The sequence below is a fragment of the Emydura macquarii genome, unplaced genomic scaffold, assembly GCF_026122565.2.
Source record: "Emydura macquarii macquarii isolate MOO-44397 ecotype Brisbane River unplaced genomic scaffold, CSIRO-AGI_Emac_v2 contig_3108, whole genome shotgun sequence".
Lineage (NCBI taxonomy): Eukaryota > Metazoa > Chordata > Testudines > Chelidae > Emydura > Emydura macquarii.
In genome coordinates this window covers 4,006,454-4,032,666 of record NW_027133245.1, presented here as the reverse complement: position 1 = coordinate 4,032,666, position 26,213 = coordinate 4,006,454, and the positions used below count along the sequence as shown (strand labels likewise).

The following is a 26,213-nucleotide window of genomic DNA, read 5'->3' as shown; positions in this document are numbered from 1 at the left end:
GTGACTATAGGGCCAGTGTGTATAACACCACATCAGTGTTATGTGATGTTCAGGAGGATGTGGAATGCTTTTAGGATTGTCTAAAGGTTAAAGACTTTAAACACTGCTATTCACTTCAGTCACATTCTAGGAGCAGAGAGTAGATAGAGACCAGAACAGAAGCACCTGGGGCATATTTTCTCTACATAGAGATTTGAGAAGCTAGATAATAAGATCCATAATGTGTTTCTAACTTTGTCCTTAATGTATAAACGCAAATAATCTTTTAAAATAGACATAATGGTAGAAAACATGGGGGCAATGGGAACATCTAAAATATCATGTTTAGACTTTATATTCAGCTGAATAGTGTTTCCTAATAAAATAATAAGAACTGGGAACTGTCTTTTTAAGACTTTTAATTGATTTAAGGCCCAAAGAAACAAAGTGTATCCTTAGCAATGGAAATTTATCTAATGCAGGAGTGAAATCCTGACCCTATTGAAGTCAATAGGAGTTTCTCCTCTGACTTCAGTGGAACCAGGATTTCAACCCGGGATTTTTTTACATTCCTGTAAATTAGCATGATAATCAGAACCATTTGGTTCAGGGCTGAATTTAGTTTTCTTTTTACATGACCGATTCAGTGTGGAAGCAATAACTTAAACTTAGTAAACTCTCAAGAGGAAATGCGACTAATCAGTGGTACAATTACTCTGAATCATATAGCTTTACACTGTTGTGACAACATGACATCATATGATTAACTGCTACTGAATGTACAGGCCCAGTGATGGAGGTGCAGGGGCAAAGAGGGCAATTGCCCAGAGGCCCAGCAATTTTAAAAGGGGCCCAGGCAATGGGCAGTGGAGTGAAAGTTTCTCCTTGGGGAGGCTAGCTCCCCGTCCTGCCTCTTCTGCCCATGGCCCCTGCCCACAGTCCATCCCCTACTCCACCCCAGGCACCGCCCCCCCCGCTCACCGCCACATCCCTCCCCACCAGCCCACCTCCCTGCTTGGCCCCCCTCCTCTCTTCCAAACCCTCTTTTCCTCACTTGGCCTCCCCGCAGTTTCATCCCCTCTTCTCTCTCAGTCCCTCCAGATATCGCTTGCTGTCTGGGGGACAGGGGAGTATAGAAGATAGGAGGGGGACTGAGCAATGGTGGGGGGGACGACGTGGCAGAGAGTGGGCCAAGCGGGGGAGGAGGCAGGCCTGGGGTGGACTGTGGGCGGGGATGTGGGCAGAAGTGGAGGGGCTGTGAGTAGAAGGGGCGGGACTATTCTGCCTGGGGTCCAGAATTCCTGTTGCTGGGCCTGTGAATATACAGTGTATCAGGATTATTCAACAGACATACCTTTGACATTATCAGATGAATCCAATGCCTCTTGGATGTTCAAGTCATGATGGAATATCCATTTAAAATGGCAGCTCAGGAGGCTTCATAGGAACCAGCTATGAAGGAGTAAAAAGCACTTACTAATCAATACATAGCACTTACTAATACAGTTTGCAACACATAAGTGATTTGCAAATCAAGCACTTTATCCTGCTCTGTGACGGGGTGTACTTGCACCGCACTGGAGATGAAGGGGTTAAGCCAATAGTCCTGGCAGCAGAAGCCACGCCCCTGCCCCTGCTGGGCATGCTCCAACTGCTGCTGCAGTATAAAAGGGAGCAGCCCTGCTCACTTGGAGAGCAGGGAAGATGCAGGGTGGAGACTGCAGCTAGGGAGTCAGAAGGTTCTGTAGCTGCCTCACAGAAGCCCAGGCTGCTACACCTGCTGCAGAAGTTGGGGACCTGGGAGATGCCTGGATGGAGGCTTCAGGAATTGGGGTAGGAAGTGGCCCACGAAGAAGGCTACTTAATGGCTCTTGAAGAGACAGCGTGTTTTGGCCAGATCCCTGCTGTTTCAGTGGCAACCCTGAGTCACTGGCAGGGCCCTGGGTTGGGACTTGGTAGACCAGAGAGGGTTTCCCTACCCTGGCTGCCACCCCTAGCTCCTGGTGGTTGGGCCCCCCACTTTTCCTGTCCACTGTCCACTAGGCTCCCTGGCCTGGAACACAAAGGCTGCTGCTGACTCAGATCTTCTGGGCCATTAGGGACCCAGACAGCTAGGCCCCGCTACCCTGAGGCTTCCCCCTTGCTCTGTTCTGTGGGACAGGGTCTACATGCCCTATACCATGCTCCTATTGATGTCAGTTGCAAAACTCACATTGACTTCAGATACAGCAAAGTGGTCCCTTAATTAACTAATAGCTGATAACACTTTCCATTTATATAGCACTTTTGATTCATAGATCTCAATGTGCTTTACAAAAGTAAACTTTGTCCCAATTTTACAGAAGGGGAAACTGAGAAAGAGAGAAAGTGAATTGCCCAGTGAATTAGTGGCAGAGTCAAAACTAGGACCTGGGTTTCAGGTTGGTGGTCAGTCTTCTAGACCACTGCTGCCCCTCCATTAATAAAATGCTTATTCTCCTCAACATGGATCTCTCTTTATTTAGTAGGGAATTAAGCTTTTAGAAAATCTGCAAATTTGTTTTATATGAGATTTGTGAGGTACCAAATGTCAAAAGTGAGTAGTTATAAGAATATATTAAATTTAGAAGGATGATTTTATGAGAATTGTATCAATAAAAATTAGTTGAACAAATGAGTATTAAAGTTTTACTCTATCCCCTGCTCCCATACATTTTATGTATAGTGGTTGCCACAAGAACTCTTTTGGAAGAACAAACCTGGGTATAACATGATGTACCAAAGTGTGATTATTTTTTCCCTTTCAGAATCTTTGTGATGCATTCTCTTATTGAAAACAGGTGTCCTATGAAATAGAGATAGGGGGATACCAGCCAACTTCTCAGAGAAAAAAGATCTCCTGTTTCTTTTTCATATTAATTATAAGATAGTTATGAAGTACAGGACAGGTTTTGCACAGTAAAGAATTGAGTTGGTAGGAAGGATGTACTATATATGACTATATAGGTCTTTTCCATGTTTAGATTCTGTGATTTTTGTTATTTCTTGGCTACTTTATGTAAAACATACAAACAAACAAAAATCCCTCCTTCTTGAATAAAGTAAAATGGAGATCTAGGGCCTGATTCTCCATTCTGCTACACCAGTTTGACACTGTTGTAACCAGACTAACTTCAGTGGAGTTACATTGGTGTAAATTTCATGCAACAGAATAGAATAGAGAATCAGATTCCCAGGCACTCATCAGTGCCATGGTTAATCATCGAAGCTGAGAAAATAATTTTCATTGAATAATTTATCAGCTGAATTTCACCATCTTTCTGTTTGTGAGTTGCCTATAGACAGATAACCAACATACTCAAGTTATTTGTTATCGTAAATTATTTCTGATTTTTCTTCTGCAAATAAATTTTGGCCTCTACATTCCTGAAATTGCAACAACAACCAGAGATTCAACTTGCACTGTAACTTATAGAACTAACTGATGTAATTTACATAATTTATATGACCAATTTATGTAATTGTCTTATGTAACTAATCAACAAAGGCCCTGATCCTGAAACTAGGCAGCAGACTGCTGAGCTTACAGAGTCACCCTGAAGTCCCTGTGGGTTCAGTGATCTACCCATGTGCAACAAAGTGTGGAATCGGGGCTATTGTGAAAACTTCAAATTGCATATTTGCTTATGCTTACATGTTTTTTCTGTTTGGTCAGATATGCGAATCATCCAATCAAAGAATAGAAACAATACTATGTGAATTGGACAAATGTCCAGCACAGAACCAGTTGTGAATTTTGAATGTTATCAAAGTTACAATTCAAAATTTGTTTTCAAGGTGAAACTCACCTCAGTCCAGAGGGCCAGCACAAGGGCTTAAAAGGTGCTAGCCCTCTAAATGTCACCTTCAGTTAATACTCAAGCTAAAAGTGTGATTTTTTTTTTTCCATAAGTATCTGTGCTAGTAAAGCATGATTACTCAACTGTTAATGGAAAGCAAACATGAAAGGACTGTGACATGAATGGACACATCAAAAATTGTTTTGATCATGAACACGAGAAATTATTCCACTGTTTTCCTGAGTCTATTCTGGGCCCAATAATGCAATCATTATGACTTCACTGTGACTACTTGTGTGTGAGTACAAAGTATGAATAAAGAATGAAGATTCTGACCCTTTGTTAATTAATACTTAGGTCACACTTTGGCTCTGATCCAGAAAAGCACATAAACACGTGCTTACCTTTAGGCACTTGAGTAGTCCTAATGACATCGGTAGAACTATTTACATGCTTAAAGTTATTTGCATGTTTAAGTGTTTTCTGGATTGAGACTTCTGCTCTGAGGGGAGAGTAAAAGTGGGTGCTATTAGCATTGTATATGTCAATTGATGTTCCATCATTTGTTGCAGAAGGAAAACGGTGTTGGGGGAAGAACATCTGTGACAAACTGCATAATATTTTATACAGTGTTGTTGTAGCCATGTTGGTCCCAGGATATTAGAGAGACAAGGCAGGTGGGGTAATATCTTTTATTGGACCAACCACTATCGGTGAGAGACACAGCTGTGAAGAAGAGCTCTCTGTAAGCTCAAAAGCTTGTCTCGCTCACCAACAGAAGTTGGTCCAATAAAAGATAGTACATCACCACCTTGTCTCTAATAATATTTTAGTAAAAAGTTATTCTTTACTTTCACTTAAGGTTGTAAGTAGTTCAGTAAAGAGATCCTCATAAAATATATCCCAAGGCACCCAAACCTGAACATTTCCTTTCAAACTTTAAAGACACAGAAAATCTGCCCAAAACCTTTTTCTATTTTTACTTTTTTAATTTTTCTTCACTCTTGAGTACTTATCTTTCCTACATAAAGGGAAGCATTTTAATATAATTTAACTTTGTAGTGTTAATCTCCAACTGGTGGTTTTTGTGGTTGATCATTTCAGATTCCTCTTGGCTGGAGTTTTGTTATAAACAAAAATAATGTTGGGGTTTCTTTATGGCATTTCAACAAGATTTACAAGCCCACATGAAACGATGGTATAAATTACTGAAAAATCTTTCAATTTCTTTTTTATTTTTGTGTTAGTGTAGTTCTATGCTACTACCCAGAAATATAATGGTGAAGCTATACAATTTAAAAAGTGGTGTATCTAACAAAAAATCAACTGTCCTATCTCATGTTTGTTTAAAAAACATGTGGTATTGAGACAGGTATATGAATTCTAATGATATTCACTTCAGCTCACTCACCTCTTAATCTGTGTTTTTGGCAATTTACAGCCAGAATCTAGCAGCGAATTGTAAATTAGAACTAGACTATGGAACTCATTGATGGTGAAATCATAGCCCCTTTGAATTCTATGGGAGTTTTGCCATTGTCTTTGCTGAGACCAGGAATTCTCCCTGATTGTTCATTGTGTGCTGGGGTGTGACACTGATTAGACCAACTATTACACACATATTAACACTAGATTTCTATTAAAGATTAAATTAAATTCTATTAAATTCTAGAACTGCTGTGATGTGTTCTTATAAATATGACTTGCACTGGGATGCTTTACCATGTGAACCAGTGCTGACGAGAAACTAAGAGGGCAGAGAGCAAAGCAGCCCCTTGATTTGTATGAAGGACTCTATGGAATGTAATGCAGTATTGTTTGTTATAGGGAATCGAAGAGTGAATTAAGTAATAAATTGCCTCAACCTTAAGACATTTTTCTAAAAATTTCTTCCAAAGTCTGTATTACATGTGGAGCTGCTATATAATCTAAGAATAGTGATATGTAATATACTTGCAGGCCTCAGGCAGTGGCAGCACAGGTGCTTTGACACTAATGGGAGCCTAGATTGGAAGGGACACCAAGAGGGTGTCAGAGGGAACTGAACTGCAGGTATTGAATATGTCAGGCCTGTTGGGGTAATCAAGTTAGCACCTGAGGATTACAGTCCCAACGTTTGAGGGAGAATTTTATGTTTCCACTCAGACAAATAATGGCTCAAGGCCTGAGACCTGATAGGAGTGCCTTTGAAGAAATCAGAAGCAGTCAGTGGAGCAGAGAACCTGATAACTGTGACAGTCTGCTTCTTTTATAGCTTCTGTAGCAAGCTACAAACAATTCAGGAGACAAAGTGATTCTCAGATCTGAATCAAAAATAAAAACTATGCATTATACTCAGGTGCATAAAATCTCTTACCCAGGTAAGCTGATTGTCATAGCAGTCACATCACAAGGCAAATCTGAGGGGGAAATGCAATACAAGTCATGCTTAATTAAAAATAGCGAACAGGATTGCTACACCTTGTTTGCCCATTTTTTTACCCACAAAACAAGCTGCTCATTGGGCACTGATTAATTAATATGCTCAGATCTTGATCCCAGGGTAAGGAAGAGGTTAACTGGCTGTCTTACTTTTCTATCACTTCTAGCATTCTTTTGGTGTGTGCTAAAATTCACTTAGTTTAAGCACTAGTCAAATATTAGTCTTGCAGAGGATTATAGGAGTCCTGAGTGGTAATATTTAGGACTATATTTTCAAAGAAAGCACAGAAATGGAAAGTCCCCATGAATCTTACTGTATATGTTAAGGATATGTTCCAAAGCTGAATGAGAAATGCCAGCTGTAAACCAATAGGTTGAAGTATTAGATGGATATTACACCTACCATTTCAATTTACAAGCATGAAAAATTTGGATCTAGTTCTGCAATTTAGAGGGGCTAAAGGGCTGCTCCAAGCTTCATTGGCTACAGCAAGCTCCTAGAAACTGCTGTGCTGGTTGAAGAGCTGGTGGAGCTCTATGCACTCTGCCTTGCCCTCTACCACCTCTTAGATGCATCCCCTTTGCCTGACATGACCTTCACATGACTTGAGGGGGGAAGGTGGCATTCAGCAACAAAAAAGAGTTGGAGCCAGACTGAGAGTCTGGCCCAATGGTTCTGATCTCACTTATACCAGTTATATGCTGGATTAACTCCACTGACATCACTGGAAACAGTCCTGAGTTAGACTGGAGTGAGTGAGAGAGGAAAACAGGGCAAGTACAAATAAAAATGTGATATTTTCTGATGTTTAAATCAATCCACAATATCTTAACTGTAATGTGTGTTAACAGCCTGATATAAGATGAATGGATGTGACTTCAATAAAAAGCTGTATTATAAAAAATAGTATTGCACATGTTTGTTTTGTGGTTAGAAAGGTGCCTGGAAAAATATGCCTTTACCTTTCCATTCTAGATAAACAGTTTCTGCATTATTGCTAGTTACACCTTCATAGTAGCTTCCATTTCCTAGATCCCACCTATTAGTAACCCCCCCTCCCCCCACTTCCCTACACCACGACATTATTGACACTTTTTGTCCTTCAAGAAGAAAACAGTGTCCTGGGGAATAATTGACATTTGTTTAATCCCCTGAGCCAAATTCCTTATTTAATGATTATATGCATATTCTGTGGCCAACAAATCAAAAGTATAGATTCCTTCCAAAACAACCATATAATTGCTTTGGGGCTGTTAATAGGACAAAGATCTCATTTTTGTGTAGGTTAAAGTGAAGAAATTAAAACCTAATGCAGGGTTTTGGGAATTTAAGAAAGCAAGTGGGAATATTGGGTAATCAGATGGAGATGCATGGACCTTTACTTCTGAGGCTCCTAGCCTTCAGTAGCAAAGGAAATGGAAAATGAGACAAAGAAAAAGAAACAGAAGAATCATTCTTTGTCAGAGAAAGCAGTTTGACCCCTCACTATCCAGAATAACTATTGACAGATTCTGATTCCTCTTCAAAATCTTGGTTCATTTATGTGGCTTATTTTAGCTTCAAAGGCAACTATTCTTTTTTATAACTCTAAGGGCAAAAGCCCCTATATCCAGACTCATCAGAAACTAAAATATATTTTGCATAAATCAATTTGGATTTGGTCCTAAATCACATCTTGTTTATAAAACAAAATTTCAAAACAGGTTGTGTTGTTAGATAGCCGGAGATATAGTAACAATAGGCTCATTGGCCACTGGTTTTTTTGACTGGTTTTTTTAAATGTGCTTACAAATCTTTGGTTAAATGAATGACATGATTGTAACTCATATCACAAGTTAGAGCTTACATTATAAATACTTACATAACAAAGCACAAGTTGAAATTATTTTATTATGATGATGTATTGTTTATATTGTAGTAGAACCCAGTCATGACCAGGGCCCAACTGTGCTTCACAAATAAATTCAGCGAGATAGTCCCTCCAACAAGGAGCTCACAGTATAAGAATAGATCAGTACTGTGTCTCCTGTGGTGATTCCCCCTGCCAACAATATAGTAACAAGGTCTGTGGAGTTCTGAGAATAGCAGTGGATAGGAATGCAGCACTTTCTCAGCTAGTCATCTGCAGGTTGCTGTTTAGTTTGTGAGGAAGTGTAACAAGTGGTTTTCCCATAAATCCCCTTCTCATGTCTGCCAGTTTAAAACAAACAAAGAAACAAACAAACAAACCAAACTACTATAAGATCTGAATTAGGTGGCTTCAATGATAATAGTAATTTTGCCATGTCTTGTGTATCAAGATTTCACTATGAAACTATGGATGAAATGGATTTGGGAAAATCTCTGCTCATTCCCCAGTGATTCACTTAAAGAAACCACAGGCCAAACTGTGTATAGAAAGAGTCTCACTTCCATTGAAACAGCTATACCAGGTAACATGATAATTGAATTAGCGCCTAGTCCTAGAGAGGGTGGTTACCTCTAGGTCAAAGCTGAGGTCATTTGTGGGTCAGCTGAGATAGCTCTTAGTGCAGCCATCTGCACAGTGCTTAGCCTTTAAGAAAGCCAGAGATTTTATACTGCAGAACTGCTGGCCCCCAGTGGAATTTCCTAAAGTTTTTTCTCTTTTGAATCAAACCTGAAATTATTGATGAAGGATATCAAGGCCCTGTCTATACACAGAATTTACACCAGTTTAAGTAAAATCAGTTTAAAAACTGTTGTTAAACCAACACACCCCCTTCCAAGAACATGCTTATATATGTATAAAACCTGCTTTATCAATTTAACTTGTTTCTAAATTTCCTGACACAAGCTAAATTGACATAACACAGGTTTAAACTGAATTCAAAGTGTTCACGCAGTGGATTGCACAGGTTTAATAAAACTGGTTTAAAAACACACCTTTTGTTAAGCCAATGCAGCTCTGTGCAAGTCTAAAGTAGCAGAAAATATGTGTCCTTCTGGACTGTTGAACAAATCCTGGAAGATTGCAAATGATGACTCAACAGCAGGCTGACCTAGCCAAGGGAAAGAATGACTCAGGGAGAAAGAAGAATAGGGAAATGAAATACAATAATTTAATCAACCATGGCAAAATTTACCCCAGTGTAGAGGATCAACACAGGGTCCTACGTGCCACTTAACAGAGTGAAGGCATAAAAGGCTGTGTAGGGCCTGAAGTAGACCCTCTGCACTAGGCAGGATTTTCCATTGGTGAATATACCTCTGCACTAGACTATGCAATATGCTCCTAGCTACATGCAGGCCTGCAGTCATTCCCAAGTGACTGTCTCCTTTGTGGCAGTGGGAATGGGAAGAGTCAGACCGCACCCAGGGTAGTGCAGCAGACTGCACCCATCTGAAGTAGATACTGTGGTGCACAGCACGTGACAGTCTGTACCCCTATGTTCACCCCTTTTACAGGACTATGATACATTTTGTACAAAGTGTGCCTTGTGAGGTATCATTTGAAAACTCATAATTTGCTGATCGTTATTGTTGTGGTAAAATATGTGTGGCAATATTATATGTCAAGTTATAAGATTCAACTGTATGATGATAAAGTAGATAAGGTAAAGTGCTTTGAGATCTACTGATGAAAAGAACTAGGTATCATTACAATCACTAGCATGAGCATCAAAACTACACACACTGCAAATACCCATCAAGGATGGTCGAGATAATACTTAGTCCTGCCTTGAGTGCAGGGGACTGGACTAGAAGACCTCTTGAAGTCCCTTCCAGTCCCTATGATATTACTAAGGCATGCTCCAAGTCTGGAGAGCAGTCACAAAGCAGTTCCCCAGAGACCAAAGGTTAGCTGATCCCTCAGCCAGGTGTTAATGAAATCAAATGAATCATTACTTGGTTAAGTGGCCATTCTTTGTCAGAAAAGAGGGTGTGGGTGAAAAATCTATATCTTGACAGAAAAGCAGCGTGGGGTTCCCATCCACATGGACTTTCTGTCTCCTGAACCTCAACTGAAGATGCTTCTCAAAGAAGAAAGAGAACTATAAGAAGGGATAACAGATGCCCCATATTATCTCTCTCTTTCTCTCTACCCGCAGCATTGACAACACCTGAAGAACAAAAAAGCAGCATTGGACTGGCAGAGGAACCCTGACTGAAAGAAATTCAGCCGGTAAGAATGCTGAAACATGTGGTAAGAGTGATCTTTGCTTTGAATTCACTTAGCTTGTTAAGTTAGGCATTAGTTGTGTTTTACTTTTAATATTTTGTAACCAATACTGACTTTTATGCTTCATTACTTGTTGTCACTTAAAATCTATCTTTCTGTAATTAATAAATTTGTTTATTGTTTTATCTAAAACAGTGTGTTTGGACTGAGGTGTTTGGGAAACTCCATTTGGAATAACTGGATTTGTGCATATCATTTTCTATTAATAAAATGATGGACTTTATAGGAGCTTATATTGTCCAGGAGAGAGCTGGGCAGTTCAAGACATATGTCTAGGGAAAGTCTGGGACTGGGAATTTGCTGGTGGTTGCACTGCGTGTAATTGAAGAGTGGCTGGCTAGAACACTCATATAGTATAACTGGTAGTAAGTTACATGCTGGAGGCTGCGTGTGAGCAGACCAGAAATGGCAGTTCTCACAGCAAAGCAGTGTAAAAGACATCCCAGGTTGGAGAACTGAGGGGACACAGCTGTTCATCAGTTCAGATTGTACACTGGGCAATGTCACACAGCACAGAAAGCATCTTGTGGTGTATTAAGGGCTGTGTTTGAGCTGCTAGCTATCACTTTCGGTTTGTGTGTGTGATTTCCTGATCCTGCTTTCAGGTCAAAGTGCTCTGTAGGGAAGTGCTCGGTCTGGGTCTCAGCAGTCAGTCTGGAAAGAGCCAGTCTAGAATATAGTGGGGTGAGTCATGCCTCTCTGCCCTACAGAGCAGCCTTTGTCTGTCTGTCTGTCTCTCGCTCTTTTTTGGGTTCTGTTATCTTTCTGAATTCTAAGAAATAAAGTGGTGTTATGTTGCAACCTTCCAGCAAGAATGTTTTCTTTTTAATTTAACTTCTCTCTGTGTATGCCATGAATATACCAGTTCTAAGTATCAGTAGTAGCAGAGACTCATTAGATAGAGCCCATGGAATAGTAGCCTAAATAGTATACTGAGAGTATAGCTGCAGCGCTGCAGTGTAGACACTTACTATAGTGACAGAAGAGGTTTTTCGATTTCTGTTATAAATCCACCCTATCAAGGGGCAGCAGCTATGTCACTGGAAGAATTCTTCCATTGACGTTGCTGTGTCTACAATGAGGGTTAGGTCACCCAGCCTAACTACATCACACAGGGTGTGAAATTTTGCATAGCCCTGTGCGTTGTAGCTAGGTTGGCCTAAGTTTTAGGTGAAGACCAGGTCTGAGATACTGAGATGCAGTGCCTGATTCACTACAGCCTTACCCCAGTGCAAAGTGAGTGCCAACTGGGTGTGAAATGCTACCATGCTAATTTAATGGCATTTTACCCCCCACCCCTTGTGTAATATAAATTACTACACAAAATGCCCAAGGATAGAGCCCATAGCATGGATTTTATACCTGGTAGAAGACTGTAAATAAAACGATAGTTGACACAGACCGTGTAAATTGTTAGTGATGGAGGAGTGACTTGGGGTTGTATTGCCTTTTATGCAGAGCCCCTTCTGTGATGAAGAAGTCCCCTTTAATTGGGGAACCAGGAGCAGTAGTGGCAAGGGTAGTTCCTGGTAGCAGACATCCACTGCAGCCATGCTCCAAGGATGGGGAGGTAATCAGGGCTCTGTGCGGATAGTCCTGGGCCTCTTCTGGATTTCCTGGGATCTGCATGAATTTGCTGGAGTGGTGAGACAGGGTGTACAAACCCCACACTGGGCCTGAAGGGATTAAAGGATAATACTGGGCCTTGTAGCCCCACCCCTTTAGACCTATGGAGCATGCTCCAAGCAGAGAGGAAGCTCAAAAGGCAGCTACTCAGCTCAGAAAGGCAAAAGTGGGGGTGGAAGACTGACCTATCCTAAGGGATGCTGAATAAGGGAGTTGAAGAAGCCCCACTGTGAGCAAGAAGACTGCCTGGTGAGCCCAGTTGGGGCTGAAGGTTTAGTTGTCGTGTCTTGTCTTTTGCTATTTTATATTGGATTTGGAGACTTTGGGAGAGCTGGAGGGTAGGAAATGACCCAGGGGGGCAGCACTGGGACAATCGAACATGCCCAACATTGTTGTCTCTTATAGAGACCTACGCTGGAACCTGGTGGAGTGGAAGGGTCTGGGCTCCTCTACCAACTGCCCTTGTTGCAGGAGAGGCATAAACCTCATTTCCACCTCACCCTCCTTCTAGTAAAGAGAGGGTAAGGACCTTGAAAACCTGAGGTGAGGATAAACCACATAGAAGGGTGAGGAACTGGACTGAAGGTCCTTCCTGCCAGGAAGTGAGAGACTGGAAACTGGGTACCACTAGGCTTGCTGGCCCTCTGAGGACTCTACTACAGGTGGTACATTCCATTTTGGATATATTCTACCCTCTCAATGTGAGAGAAACACTGCAACCCTTCTGAAGTTTTTCTCCCAGTAATCCTCCTCCCTTGGATTTTGCTGAGGGAGGGGTACAATCCTGAAAAAAGGTACTAAATATTAATCAATTTTTTCATTATTTGGTATTATGTGGTTAGTCGAGACTCAACCATTTTGAGTCAATGGGCAGGCTACATCAATGCATCCTTGACTGTAAGTTAATGAAGAATTTCATATGGAAATAAACAGAGTTCTATGGTTCCCTTTCATGATAACAAATGCAGAAAGAGAAAGCAAAGCATATACCCTCATCTGTGGATGTTGTGCATCCTTCTTTTGTGCTCCATCATTCACTTCTGGAACTGGGGGGCTGACTGCAGAGATGGCATCCAAATAAAATAAAGTATCTTGGGCTAATCAGGGATCAGAGTGTGGGGGAGGGGCCGGAATGCCCCTTTGTGAAATAAAAGCATTCCTATAATAAACAAGAAGAGTGGACAAAAAGAATAGACCTGTCGTCTTGTTTAATTTTTTTAGCATTTAATTAATTTTCTTTTCATTTTACTGCTGAGAATATTAAAAATAAAATTTGCTCTTATGCTTTAATCAATGTTTAATGTGCTTGAGCAGTTTGGTATAAAAATATGGAGCTCATTAATTGTATATATGTATATTGTAGTCTCTTGGATTTGGATGTAATTCCTATCTTCCAGTATTCTTGAATGTTGTTTTTAAGGTAAGGAGAAGCCTCTCCATCAGTGTTTTTACAGGTATTGTACATACAGATAATGTTAAATCCCTGGTTTACGCAGTTAAGCTAGTGATTCTTTGTAGCCTTAAATCATTCTTTTTAGATTAGCTAGGTATGGTGCAGATTAAGAAATCGCCTGTCACACAGGTTAAAAATATTTACATCAAATTGTCAAAATCTATACAAGCTACAATCCAACGTCTTCCAAACAAGTCATAGCAAGTTACCATGAAAAGTTCATAGCAAAGAAAAATAAAGAAGAATGTCTGTGTGTTTGAACTGCTGCTTTCTAGTACTTTCCTGTATGTGTGATATTATAGCTAAAGCTAAAGCAACTACTGCACTCACTTGGCGCACGGAACCTTAATCGGATCAGAGATGCAATATTTTAATATTCCTATTTTCGGAGCTGTTTAAAATATTATTTTATACCCATGGAATATAAACAGTACTTCATCTAACATACCTATAGAAAAATCCAGTGGCAAAAAAATTGACGTAGAATTAAGGTTGCTTGGTGGTCCTATCCCATTGCAGAATGTTGAGCTGAGCAAAACTTAAACTTCTGGAAATGAGGAATGCACAACTGGGCATCCTTAACTCTGCCCTCTTTCAGCAGTACCCTAATATGTCCCATTACATTCCTGTACATGTACATTCCTGTACAATATTAAGCCCGTAATTGCTGAAATGTACAACTTCATTTCTTTTTATAATCTATTCACTCTCACCCAAAATATTCCATCAAACACTGTTAAACCCCTTCCCCACATCCCCAAAAGGTTATCTGTGCTATATTCCCTCTGGTCCCCTAGAGCTGGCAGTAGCCAACAGGAATTATTTGCATACACTGCAGGTGCAGTCAGTGGGTTAGGTGTTAGGTGTAAATGGTGGAGGCAGTAGTGGGGCCTGCTGGTAAAGGTGTGTTTGTTATATGAGGACATCTGTGGGTTTGTGACGGAGCTGTGATTATGATATGAGTAGATCTATGTTTTGTATCCACCGTCTCATGTGTGAGCAAAGGAAAGAACTGATTGTGTATCTTCAGGATCCAGTGCACATCTTTTCAATATAGAATTGTGTAGTTTGTCAGTAGCAGGGCATAGGGCTTTTATTACAAAGGATATTGTCAGCAGTGAGGTGGAATATGAGAGGATTCTAAGGCTTGGTCTGTACTAGGACATTGGGTTGGTATAACTATGTTGAATAGGAGTGTGAAAAATCCACACTCCTTGAGTGACACAATTAAACTGACCTAACCCTTGGTGTAGACAGCGTAAGTCAATAGAAGTATTCTCCCGTCAACCTAGCTACTGCTTCTCAGGGAGGTAGAGGACCTATGCTGATCGGAGAACTCTCCCATTGGTGTAGGTAGCGTCTTCACTGAAGTGCTATAGTTGCACAGCTGCAGTATTTCAAATGTAGACAAGCCCTTAGGGTTTAATGATGGTTAGTGTAAGTGTAGGTTGAGATGGTATTCTGGGTGTAAGTATAAGGGAGTTGTAAAAGGCTATGAAGTTGTTCTTAAATTGTACATATGTGGTATTCTTTCTGGAGAATTGCCGAAGTGTGCAAGTGTACACCTAGATCTGGATTCTCTATCACTGACAATTTTTAAATCAAAATTAAATATTTTTCTAAAAGAGATGCTCTAGGAATTATTTTGGGGAAGTTTGATGGCCTATGTTATACAGGCAGTCAGACTAGATGATCACAATGGTCCCTTCTGGCCTTGGAATCCGTGGGCCAGTGTGAGTATGTGCATATTAAGCTATTGCTTGAATAGGGTAGAGGGAAGGTGGGGAGGCAACCTTTCTTCCCTCACCCTTTTGTTCTTTATCAGTGTTAGATGGAATCATGTGGGTAAGAGTGAATGGGGTATAAAAGGAGGTGAAGAGCTGCTTGTTTCAACAACTGTGAGGTTGGCAGAGTAAAGGTATGTGTGTTAACAGGATGTATTGGAGCATTGATGAAAGAGGGCAGAGTTAAGGTTGCATAGGCAACCATAACTACATTTTTTGGTTTTCAGAAGTTGAGTTTTGTTCAACTCAACATTCTGCAAGGCGACAACATACTACCAAGGAACCTTAACTCTGTATTAATGTACTTTTTTGCCCTGAATTTCGTAGGTTTTTTTAACATGAAAAGATAAGTTATTGGTAGGCATTAGTAATCATTTAGGCAGTTGAATATATCATGTCTCACTATTTGCATACCAAGTCAAATCAGCATGTCGTCAGCAATCACCATGTCATGGTGCACTCCTTGCTTTCTCTCAAACTTCTGCAACCTCGTGATCCAAGAATCACTCAGAATTCACATGCTGGCAACCCTGTCATCAGTGGTCAAGGTACCTATGGTGCCAGTTCCAAACCTCCCCACTATGTGTCTTTGGAAACACACATTAATCTGCTCCACGATCAAGAGGTAGCCACTTGCCCCTGCTACCACAAGGGCTAGTAAAATCTATGGCTTACCTACATCTATTCTCATTGCCCAACCTCTCCACAGCTGCAACCCCTTCCTTGTCTCCCCATCTTTCATCACCTCCCCACAGCTACAAAATCCTCTGACTCTGGCTCCTCCCTACCCAATATAACAAAATATTTGGTTAGACTGGCTGCTGACGATTCTGTTGTGTTTACAGTAAACCTCTCCATGGAATAGAAATACATTTTTTTATAACAGACAACTTGTAGCAAATAACATGAATTTTTAAATCTTTATTGCACATGTGTACAAAGGTTTGGACTAGAAACATAAGTGGTGGGATGTTTCCTATTGGTTTCCTATTGGTGTGTCAGCATATTCCTGCAAACCACCCAGGCAAACATAAAGTGGCTGCATAGAAACTCTCTCACATTTTTCTTTATTGATGCATTGTGCACTGTGATTAGGGTTGCCATATATCCGGGTTTTCCCAGACATGACCTCTTTTTTTTGGTCCTGTGATCTCCATCTGGGCGGATTTTTGAAATATGAACAAATGTCTGTGATTTTTCTTTGCGCATCCTTTTTCCAATATCGATTCTGGTAGAACTGCAATTTCCAGCATGCCCTAATAGCAATGTGCATGTTTACTGGTTTGCCACACTTACTTCTGTGCTGCTGCTGGTGGCAGTGCTGCCTTCATAGCTGAGCGACCAGAGAATGGTGGCTGCTGGCTGGCCGCCCAGCTCTGAAGGCAGCGCCGCCATCAGCAGCAGCACAAAAGAGTAGCATGGTATTGACTGTCAAATTGCTGAAAGGGATCCTGCTTGTACAGTACAACTTTAGGCACACATCTTGCAAAGACTTTCATGGCTACTGGATGAGCAATCTACCACTACTGAGAAAGATACAGTCTACAGAGAAATACGTCTAGGCACAACAAGAAGAAGTGCAGTAGGAAAGGACTGACTACGTGTAAAAAGGTACATTTAAATTTGATTTACACTTATTTTTGAGGCCATTACACCTATTTTTAAATGTTAGATCTTCAAAGTAGAAAGAAACTGTACCCCCTGTCTCCCTCCAGCTCTCGCTTCCGCCAGCAATATCCTCTATTTGGGAACTTGAAATATGGTAATCTTAAGATCGGGCATAAAACCCAAATCAAAACCAAAACCCAAACAAACAAAATCCCTTCCTTGGAAATTTTTTTAAAAATGGCTATTTTGGGGGTGGCTGATATCTCCAGAAGCTCTGCCTCAAATGACTCCAAATTTGGACCACTAGCTCCAGCCTGCACCCTCCTTAGGGCACACGATATTTAAAAGATATCCAACTAAGCATGTCTATTTTAGAAGACTTAGAAAGTTGACCTTTAAACAGAAGTTGTGATGCAAAAGGAATATGGTATGAAAGACATAAGAGATAATTGCCCCTCTACTCAGCACTAGTAAGACCTCATCTGGAGTACTGTGTCCAGTTCTGGGCACCATGCTTTAAGAAATATGTGGACCAATTGGAGAGAGTCCGGAGGAGAGCTATAAAAATTATAGAAGGTTTAGAAAACCTGACCTATCAGGAAAGGTTAAAAAATCTGGGTGTGTTTTGTCTTGAGAAAAGAAGACTCAGGGAGGACATGATAACTGTTTTCAAATATGTTAAAGGCTGTAATGACAAGGACAGCAATCAATTGTTTTCCACATCCACTTAAGGTGGGACAAGAAGTAATGGGCTTAATCTGCAGCAAGGGAGATTTAGATTAGAAATTAGGAAAATCTTTTTAACTATAAAGTTAGTTAAACTCTGGATAGGCTTCTGAGGAAGGCTCTGTAATCCCTATAAGTGAGGTTTTTAAAAGCAGGTTGGATGAACACCTTTTGGGGATGGTCTAGGTATGCTTGGTCCTGTCTCAGTGCAAGGGGCTGGATTTGATGATTTGTGGTCCCTTCCAGTCCTCCATTTCTATGATTCTATGAACCTTAACTACAATGGTGCTGCTGCCTCACTAAAAAAGCAAGTCATGTAAATAGGCACAGTAATATAGGTAAATGTTGTGTGAGAATAATATTCCATATATATAATATATATGTCAATTTATCAATTGGTAGAAAGGTAAAATAAATTTTTAGTTGTGCCCACCATGGTAAAAAATTGCTCCTTCCCTAATGGTCCTATATCAGCTAAGGGCCATGATTAACCTTGGGTACAGTTTGGATTTGAGAGAGCTAAAGTCTCTCAAACTGTTCTTGAGGGACCAGCTGTTCTTTTGAAGTTAGCCATTGCATTTTCATGGCTTGTTCGCAGATTGGTGTGTGAATTCTCTTCTACATGGAGAGATGCACGCAAAGCCTGATGATTTAGGCTTTGTGCTAGGGAGGAGTTGAGGTTACTTGCCACTCATAAACTTGAAAGCCCCCTCAAAACCTCATTCTAAATATATTTATGAAGATGTTGAGACACTAGAAACATTTTAAAGTAGCAAATGATGCAAATCTTGTCTGGTTGGTTTTTACTTTTGAAACAGAGGGATCACTGATTTGATCATTGAGTAACAATAAGTCACTTGTACAAACCATTTTTTTTGGTTCCCTCCCTCTCTTGTTTTCTCTTTGTGAACTGCGATGGAGGTGATGCTCTTCAGTTTTTAATATTCCATTAACCCCCACCTAAAACCAACATCAATGATATTATGGTCGGGCTCTCTTATATTTCTCTGGAGCTTGTTTATAGTGTTAACTGAAGTTATATATTGGGTTTATTTGCTTCCCCCCACCCTCAGCCTAGTATATAGGGTGTAAACCAAGATCAGGGCATAACTCTCCCATTTGCTCCATAGCAAATGATGATCCAATTTTAGGACTTCAATAGGACAAATTATCACCTCAGAAACACGTGTGCAAATCCCATTGTTATAAAGTGATTAGCCAATGGAGGTTCCATGCACATGTAGATTTTCAACACCTAGGAAGATATCAAGAGAGATCTGTTGTCTTTTTTGCCTGCATTAAAGTGTTATTTTAAACACCATTGAGAAGGCTAAAAATCCATTAGCCAAGATTTCCAAAAGTAACTTGTGGTTTTGAGTATTTTAATTTTTGGGTCCCAATCTGGAGACACCTTAAAGAGACCTGATGTTCAGCCCTTTCTGAAAGGCAAACTCCTTTAAGGTATCTAAAGTTGAAGATTAAAAATTGAGGGAACAAAAACTATTAGTCACTTCTGAAAATCATGGCCAGACTGCAGTATCCCATTGGTCTGGAAGTAGAAGTGGTTGAATAATTTGTAAAATAATTTATTCCATTAATTTCACTTGTTATTTCTGTTGGCAAATTGTCCACAGGCACGCCATGGTTTTCTTGAATGTAATTTATTATTTGAAATTAATTGTACAATAATGTCTGTGAATTATTCTTGGTCTGACGCTCATTCATGAACAGTTCTTTGCAAACATTTGATATCACAAAAGTTACACGGCTTTTGTTCCCTGGTTGGATGGATGTAACTTCTGGAATGAGTATTCTAGTGTGAATACTCATGAAAAGCAAATTTAAAATTTCCTTTCCATAACTGGTCTTTAATATTCCTTGAAATTGTGCTGTTTTTATGAATATTCCTGACAGTGAACTCATTCAATATAAGTGCCTTCAGAAAATGACACAAAAGAGGAGTGAAAACAGCTGATGAAAATTCATGGATTTTTGTTTGTTTGTTTGCTTTCAGTATTTTTCTGGGAACAATGGACAATAAAGCTGTTTATTATCTGCAACTGGCACTGTAATGAACTCTCTTCTAGTGAAGGATCCATTGTTGAAAGTTTTTGTCAACTATTTAATGACTTCTGGACGTGAAGAGTGAGTCACAAATTGAAAAATGATACAGTAACTAAGAAACAATAAGGTAAAAATATTATTTTTTCTTTCATAATTAGGAATTTTCACCTTTTGGTTACATATTATAACACTACTCCTTTCCACTTCATGCAGATTTTCCAGTGATATTAATGGGAAGTCTGTGCAACTTCCCATTTAAGTGTAAAATGTGGCCATAAAAACATAGCAGCTATTCTCTTTAGACTGTTATAAAAATTTACAGCAGAGAAGACTGATATTGAGTACTAGATGGTATCTAAGAAACTGGAAGAGATACTCATGCAGTAGGAAATTGTGTTAAAAGATTAACAAAGGATTAGTACGGCTTGAATGCTGTGTCTATGTAGATATATTCTGAAGCTCAAGGGGAACTTTTATATATTGCAATAGATTAAGAAGCGTATTACAGCAATAGCAGAATGTGTGCTTCTAACCTTAGGCCTGAGGTACATTTTCAGTGTGGTGTGGAAGGAATATGACTACATTGTGCAACTATTTTTTCCCCTGACAACGTAATATTTTTCCTTTGTATCTCAACCAGTTAACACTCTGTATAGCTTTTTATAAACCTCTTCCTTGATTGTATGTTAATGGCCTGGGGTTAGTTCCACATGGCCTACTCCTGACAAAAACAGATTGTCAGGGCTATGTCTTGGCAGTTTGTGAGCATGGGGGGAGGTGCTCAGTATCTGGGCTGAAAAGTTGAAGATCAGTATGGGATCAGGCCAGGTTAAAATTGCAAAGCAAACATCTGTTACCAAAGTGATAGTGTGAGCGAGAATTGGGGTCAGGCCAGGCCAGGGTCCTGCATAGGTCAGGATGGTCTTAAACCAAAGACAGGGTTAAGAGCTGGACTAAGGTCAAGAGTCAAGGATCCAGATGAGGCAAGTCTTTGGGGGTTTGTACTGAAGACATGAGTTGCGTGGTGTGGTTCCGTGACTGAGCCAGCTGCTCATGCAGGGCCAGCACATTGGCTATGGCATGCAGCTCAATGTTTTCATCTGTAAGAATTCCATCATTCCTCTTGGGAAAAGCAGGTAGGAGCTGGACCTACCCCTTCCATCATCTGTTGAGGGATTGGTGGAAGGGGAAGTCTGGGGATGGTCTGAACAATCTGTCAGGGCAGGTTGTAAGTGGCTACAGGGCATTGTGTGGGCTGCTCAGAACTGGGCCGAAGAGTCAAAGATCCGTCTGGAGCCAGGCCAGGTCAAAATCACAAAGCCACAGTTTGTTACACTGATTCCCACCCACACTCTCAATTTTGTAAGGGCAGACCAGGATCTTGCACTGGGGTCAGAAATGGCCCTCAGTCAAAGATAGTAAACCAAGATCAGGATCAGGAGCCAGGCCAAGGTTGATAACCAAGAGTCTGGGATCCAGGCGAATTGCAACGAGGAATGGCGAGCAGGGTCTGAGGCAGAAGCATATCAAGGGTCTTTATTGCTCAGACAACCCTCAGAAAAGGCTTTCTGGTTCTTACACAAAAAGTCCAGATCTTTTAGAAAAACATCCAATTTTGATTTTAAAATTGTAAGTGATGGAGGAGAATCCACCATCACCCTTGGTAAATAGTTCCAGTGGTTAATTACTCTCACTGTTAAAAAAATTATGCCTTATTTCCAGTCTGAATTTGGTTAGCTTCAACTTCCAGCCATTGGATTGTGTTATACCTTTCTCTGCTAGATTGAGCAGCACATTATTAAAAATTTGTTCCCCAGGTAAGTACTTATAGACCGTAATCAAGTCATCCCTTAACCTTTTCTTTGTTAGATTCAAGGAGCTCAATCTATTTATCTGATCACTCTTGAGGCTCTTCGCTGAACCTTTTTCTCCAATTTATCAACATCCTTCTTGAATTGTGAGCACCAGAATAGGATACAGTATTCCAGCAGTGGACACACCAGTGACAAATATAGAGGTAAAAAAACCTCTCTACTCTTACTTGAGATTCCCCTCTTTATGCATCCCAGGATCACATTAGCTCTTTTGGCCAACGTGTCTCATTCGAAGTTCATGTTCAGCTATTTATCCACCATGACCATCACATTTTTGTCAGTCACTGCTTCCCAAGATTGTGTTCCCCAGCCTGTAAGTATGGCCTACATTCTTTATTCCCAGATGTATACTTTTATATTTAGCAATATTAAAACACATATTGTTTGCTTGCACCCAGTTTATCAAGCAGTTTAAATCACTTAGAATCAGTGACCTGTCCTTTTCATTATTTACCATCCCCCCAACTTTTATGTCACCTGCAAACTTTATCAGTGGTTATTTTATATTTTCTTTCTGGCCTGTGATAAAGATGTTAAATAGCATACGGTCAAGAACTGATACCTGTGATCCCCACTAGAAATAGACCCGCTTGATGATGATTCTCCATTTACATTTAAATTTTGAGACCAATCAGTTACTCAGTTTTTAATCCATTTAATGTGTGCCATGTTAATTTTATATCATTCTAGTTTTTTAATCAAAATGTTGTGTGGTACAAAGTTAAATGTTTTACAGAAGTCTAAGTATATGACATCAACACTATTACCTTTGTCAACCATACTTGTAATCTCATAAAAAATGTCAAGCTAGTTTGACAGGATACAGTTTCCATAAGCCCATGTTGATTTGCATTAATTACTTTGTCCTCCTTTAATTACTTATTAATTGAGTCCTGTATCAGCCACTCCATTATCTTGCTTGGGATCAGGTTGACAGACCTATACTTATCCATGTCTTCCCATTTACCTTTGTTAAAATTGGCACAACATTAGCTTTCTTCCAGTCTTCTGGAACTTCCCCAGTGCTCTAAGACTTATTTGAAATCAACATTAATGGCCCAGCAAGCTCCTCAGTGAACTCTTTTGAAACTTTGGGACGCAAATTATCTGGAATTGCTGATTTTAAAATGTCTGACTTTAGTAGCTTCCATTTAACATCCTCCAGAGACATAGTGGAATAGAAAGAATGTTATCACCATATGAGACTGCATCATATATTTTTCCACGGCTATAGAACAGAAATATTTATTGAACACTTTTGCCTTTTCTGCATTAATATTGATAACTGTACCATTTCCAGCTAGTAGTGGACCAATACCATTGTCAGGATTCTTTTTGTTCGTAATATATTTAAAAAAAAAATCCTCCTCATTGTCCTTAACTGTAGCTCTACACTGCATAGATGTAATCTGTAAAGTTAAAATGTCTGAAAACCTAAAAACTGGGTTGTAACAGACAGCAAATCCTTGACTGAACCTTGTGATATTCTGATCAAAGAGAGTCCTCACCCATGCTTGTAGCTGTTTCCATCACTTCACATGGACTCAACAGCAATTCTAGGCTTCAGAGTGAAACACAGAGAGGTGACAATCCTGGAATCTTATTATATAGATAATGAGAACTCAGAATGAATCAGGGACCTTTAAGCTCAATGAATTTTAGCTATTTCACCGCTACATCTTTTTCAGCTGCTATAATTCTGCCTTTGTATCATTAACTCTGTGATCAGTACTGGAAAATGACTTTCCCTTTAAATGTATTGGTGAAAGCTCTCATTTCTAGTCCTGCAGAGCCATGAGATGGAAAACTGTCATTAAGAACTGAATTTTGCCTGTCCTTGGTTTTTTGGCATTTATCATTTTTGGGAGGAACTTCCACTTTTGAAAAAAAGAAGGAAACACTAGCAGGTAGAATTTTTAAAAATTGGTCTATTTGAAATAGCTCAAGGATTTTGAATGCTGGAAATATTCCTGGGTGAGATAAAGTAGTGGGTGGAGCATGTGAGGTGGTCAAAGGTGCATGGTGAATTTTAGAACTATATGAAAATACTGTCACTTGAATTTAGTCCCGTACAAGTCATGCACATAGTATTTCTTAACTATTATCTGAAAAGAAGAAGAAATGTATCATTTAGAATTTGGTTTCTCCCTTACTGGTTTATTTTATTTTGTCCAATCAGAGTGCAGTGCGTTCACTTACGAATTTATATAACAACATTCTTTTCAGTAACAAAGTATTTTAAAAAACTGGATTTATTCAATACAAGAAATCAAATTATTTCAATGTATAATCATCTATTGAACATAATAGCAAATTCTTTACCATTTATAATAATAGAAATGGGATTCTAATAGGTGGAGGAAGGTACTTTAGTTTTGAAATGATAAGAATGTACATTTTAATGGTGTATGGAGCTCTTGTGTCCCTGACCACAGAGATATCTTTGACAAATTAATTTTGCTGGCTTTTTTAGATAGTTAAATTGAATGACTGTTGCAAAATATGGGAGTTTTCAGTGTTGTTGTAGCCATGCTGGTCCCTGGATATCAGAGAGACAAGGTAAATGAGGCACAATGGTGAAAGAGACATGCTTTTCGAGCTGGGTATCTCAAAAGCTTGTCTCTTCTACTCACAGAAATTGGTCCAGGAAAAGATATTGCCTCATGCACCTTGTCTTGCAAAAAATTGGATTCAGTTACTCTTTTGCTTAAATTTCTTCTATTTGGGTGTGCCTACACTATTGGACAATCATCTCACTCCCCAGTAGCAATGACAAAGTATGACTTGTGTTCCGGATGACACACTTTGCACATATGGTTAAAATACAAGAGTAACAAGGTGGCTACCTCATTCAAACTTCAGTTATGTATCATTTTCAAGTGCAGGAGAACATCAGTTTTTGACAATGGCTGCAAGAACCAATGGCTACATAATTCCCTTTAGTAAAGCCCCTAAGCAAACAGTTTTATTTTATATTAACAGGTAGTGGTCAAGAACCAGTGGAAACAGAGCAATGGTATTTAAATGAATTTTGTTCTTTATATGTGTATGTGTGTATATATATGTGTGTGTGTATATAACTGATATGTGGAGAAATTGGCCTTTACGTATTTATTTTTTGGTTTGTAATACAATTGTTAGGAATATCTATGGCTCTCATCCTATAAACAATTATGCAAAAAATGGGCTTCAGTGGGACTACTCGTGCTCAAAGTTAAGGATGTGCATCAATGCTTGCAGGATGGGGAACTGTCTATATGATGAAGATGCTGGGATTGGTCTGACACTACAAAGAAATAATAAAGAGGACACTGGGTTATTATGATCAAAATGTTACAGAGCTCGGTGGCTATTAGTACTGGCTAATTACTGCAGAACAGTACTTATTCATTTGAATTCAAAACTGCTATTTTATTTGATCTTTTTCATGATTCTTTTTATTTGCTATCACAGACAATACTGTGAATGGATTTTATTTGCATGAATATTTGGGGAACAGCTCTTTTTCACACCAAAACAATATAATATGACTGAAAAGAATAATCACATACTACAAAGAGAGAATAGGTAAAGTCAACAGTTTGTGAAAAATGCAAAGGCTGAAAAATTGTTCAGCTAAAGTATGTAACTAACAGTTCTGGGTATCAAATAGATTAGAAATCAGGATTAGTTTGTGAATGATTTATGAATAGGAGAAAAAGGCTAAATTTGCAGGAGGTATTATTCAGAATTGCGTAATTTGACCAGCTCTAATGACTTCTACTTAGGTGTCAGCAGCCAGAGCTCTAATAGGAGGGAGAAGGATAAAGTTCACAACTTTAAGGATCTTGTTAATATTTAACATTTCCCCAAAGCACTGAGGAGCGAGCAAATACAACTCTATCATCTATTTAACTAATAATTTTCTGTGTCATAGAACTGACCTAATCTTACACATTTGTTGTTACAGAGTGTGAAGTTGCTGAAGACTTTTCTAACTTCTTAAATACTGAATCATTCTAAATTCATTTAGAGAAACTTGTATACATTTGTAAATGTCTCTGTAGGTTAGTGTTAAAATTGGATTAAGGGACTATTTGACATTCCCAGAGTTTTTCTTTCCAGACTTTCAACTCTGACTTCTTAAATAACTGTGAATGTGGACAAGAAAAAATAGGGCTGAACTTGTCACACTGCAGCATAACCTTGTTTTCTTTATTACACAACATCCTTGAACTTGTGTGCAAATATTGAATCTTTCTGATGTAATCCCTAACATCAGTTCACCCACTACTGCTGAGGAGCTTTGTGCCATAAAAATTTGACTCCTAGACCCAAGGAATTAAATGGATTTATGTATTTTCCCCTGTTGCATTCTTGGTGATTAATGAAGTATTGGCTTCTGTGCCTCTAATGGGTCAGATTCAACCTTCATTTACACCTTGTGATCCAATTGATTTCAGTAGGATTGTGTGGTTGTAATTGAGAGCAGAACTTGGCTCAATGGACCAAATACAGCTCTGGAGGAATGCCATTTAAATCAGTGGATGAATTTAGCCCTTGGGAAAAACTTTGCTCTCACCTAACCTTGTGCAGCTCCAATTAAATCAATGGGGATACCTGGTATAACTGAGCAGAATTTGGTCCTCTGTGTTTATTTTGAAGTTTGCCTGCTTCAA

At 39.5% G+C, this 26,213-nt stretch overlaps 1 long non-coding RNA gene across 1 annotated transcript; it reads left to right on the top strand.

Annotated features, from left to right (window-relative positions):
• The first annotated feature begins 1,684 nt into the window (after nt 1-1,684).
• LOC137141642 (uncharacterized) lies at nt 1,685-25,628 on the top strand. Its single transcript, XR_010916686.1, has 5 exons — nt 1,685-1,812; nt 10,290-10,363; nt 19,632-19,808; nt 24,538-24,571; nt 25,505-25,628. It is a non-coding gene; the product is annotated as an uncharacterized lncRNA (long non-coding RNA).
• The last annotated feature ends 585 nt before the right edge of the window (nt 25,629-26,213 follow it).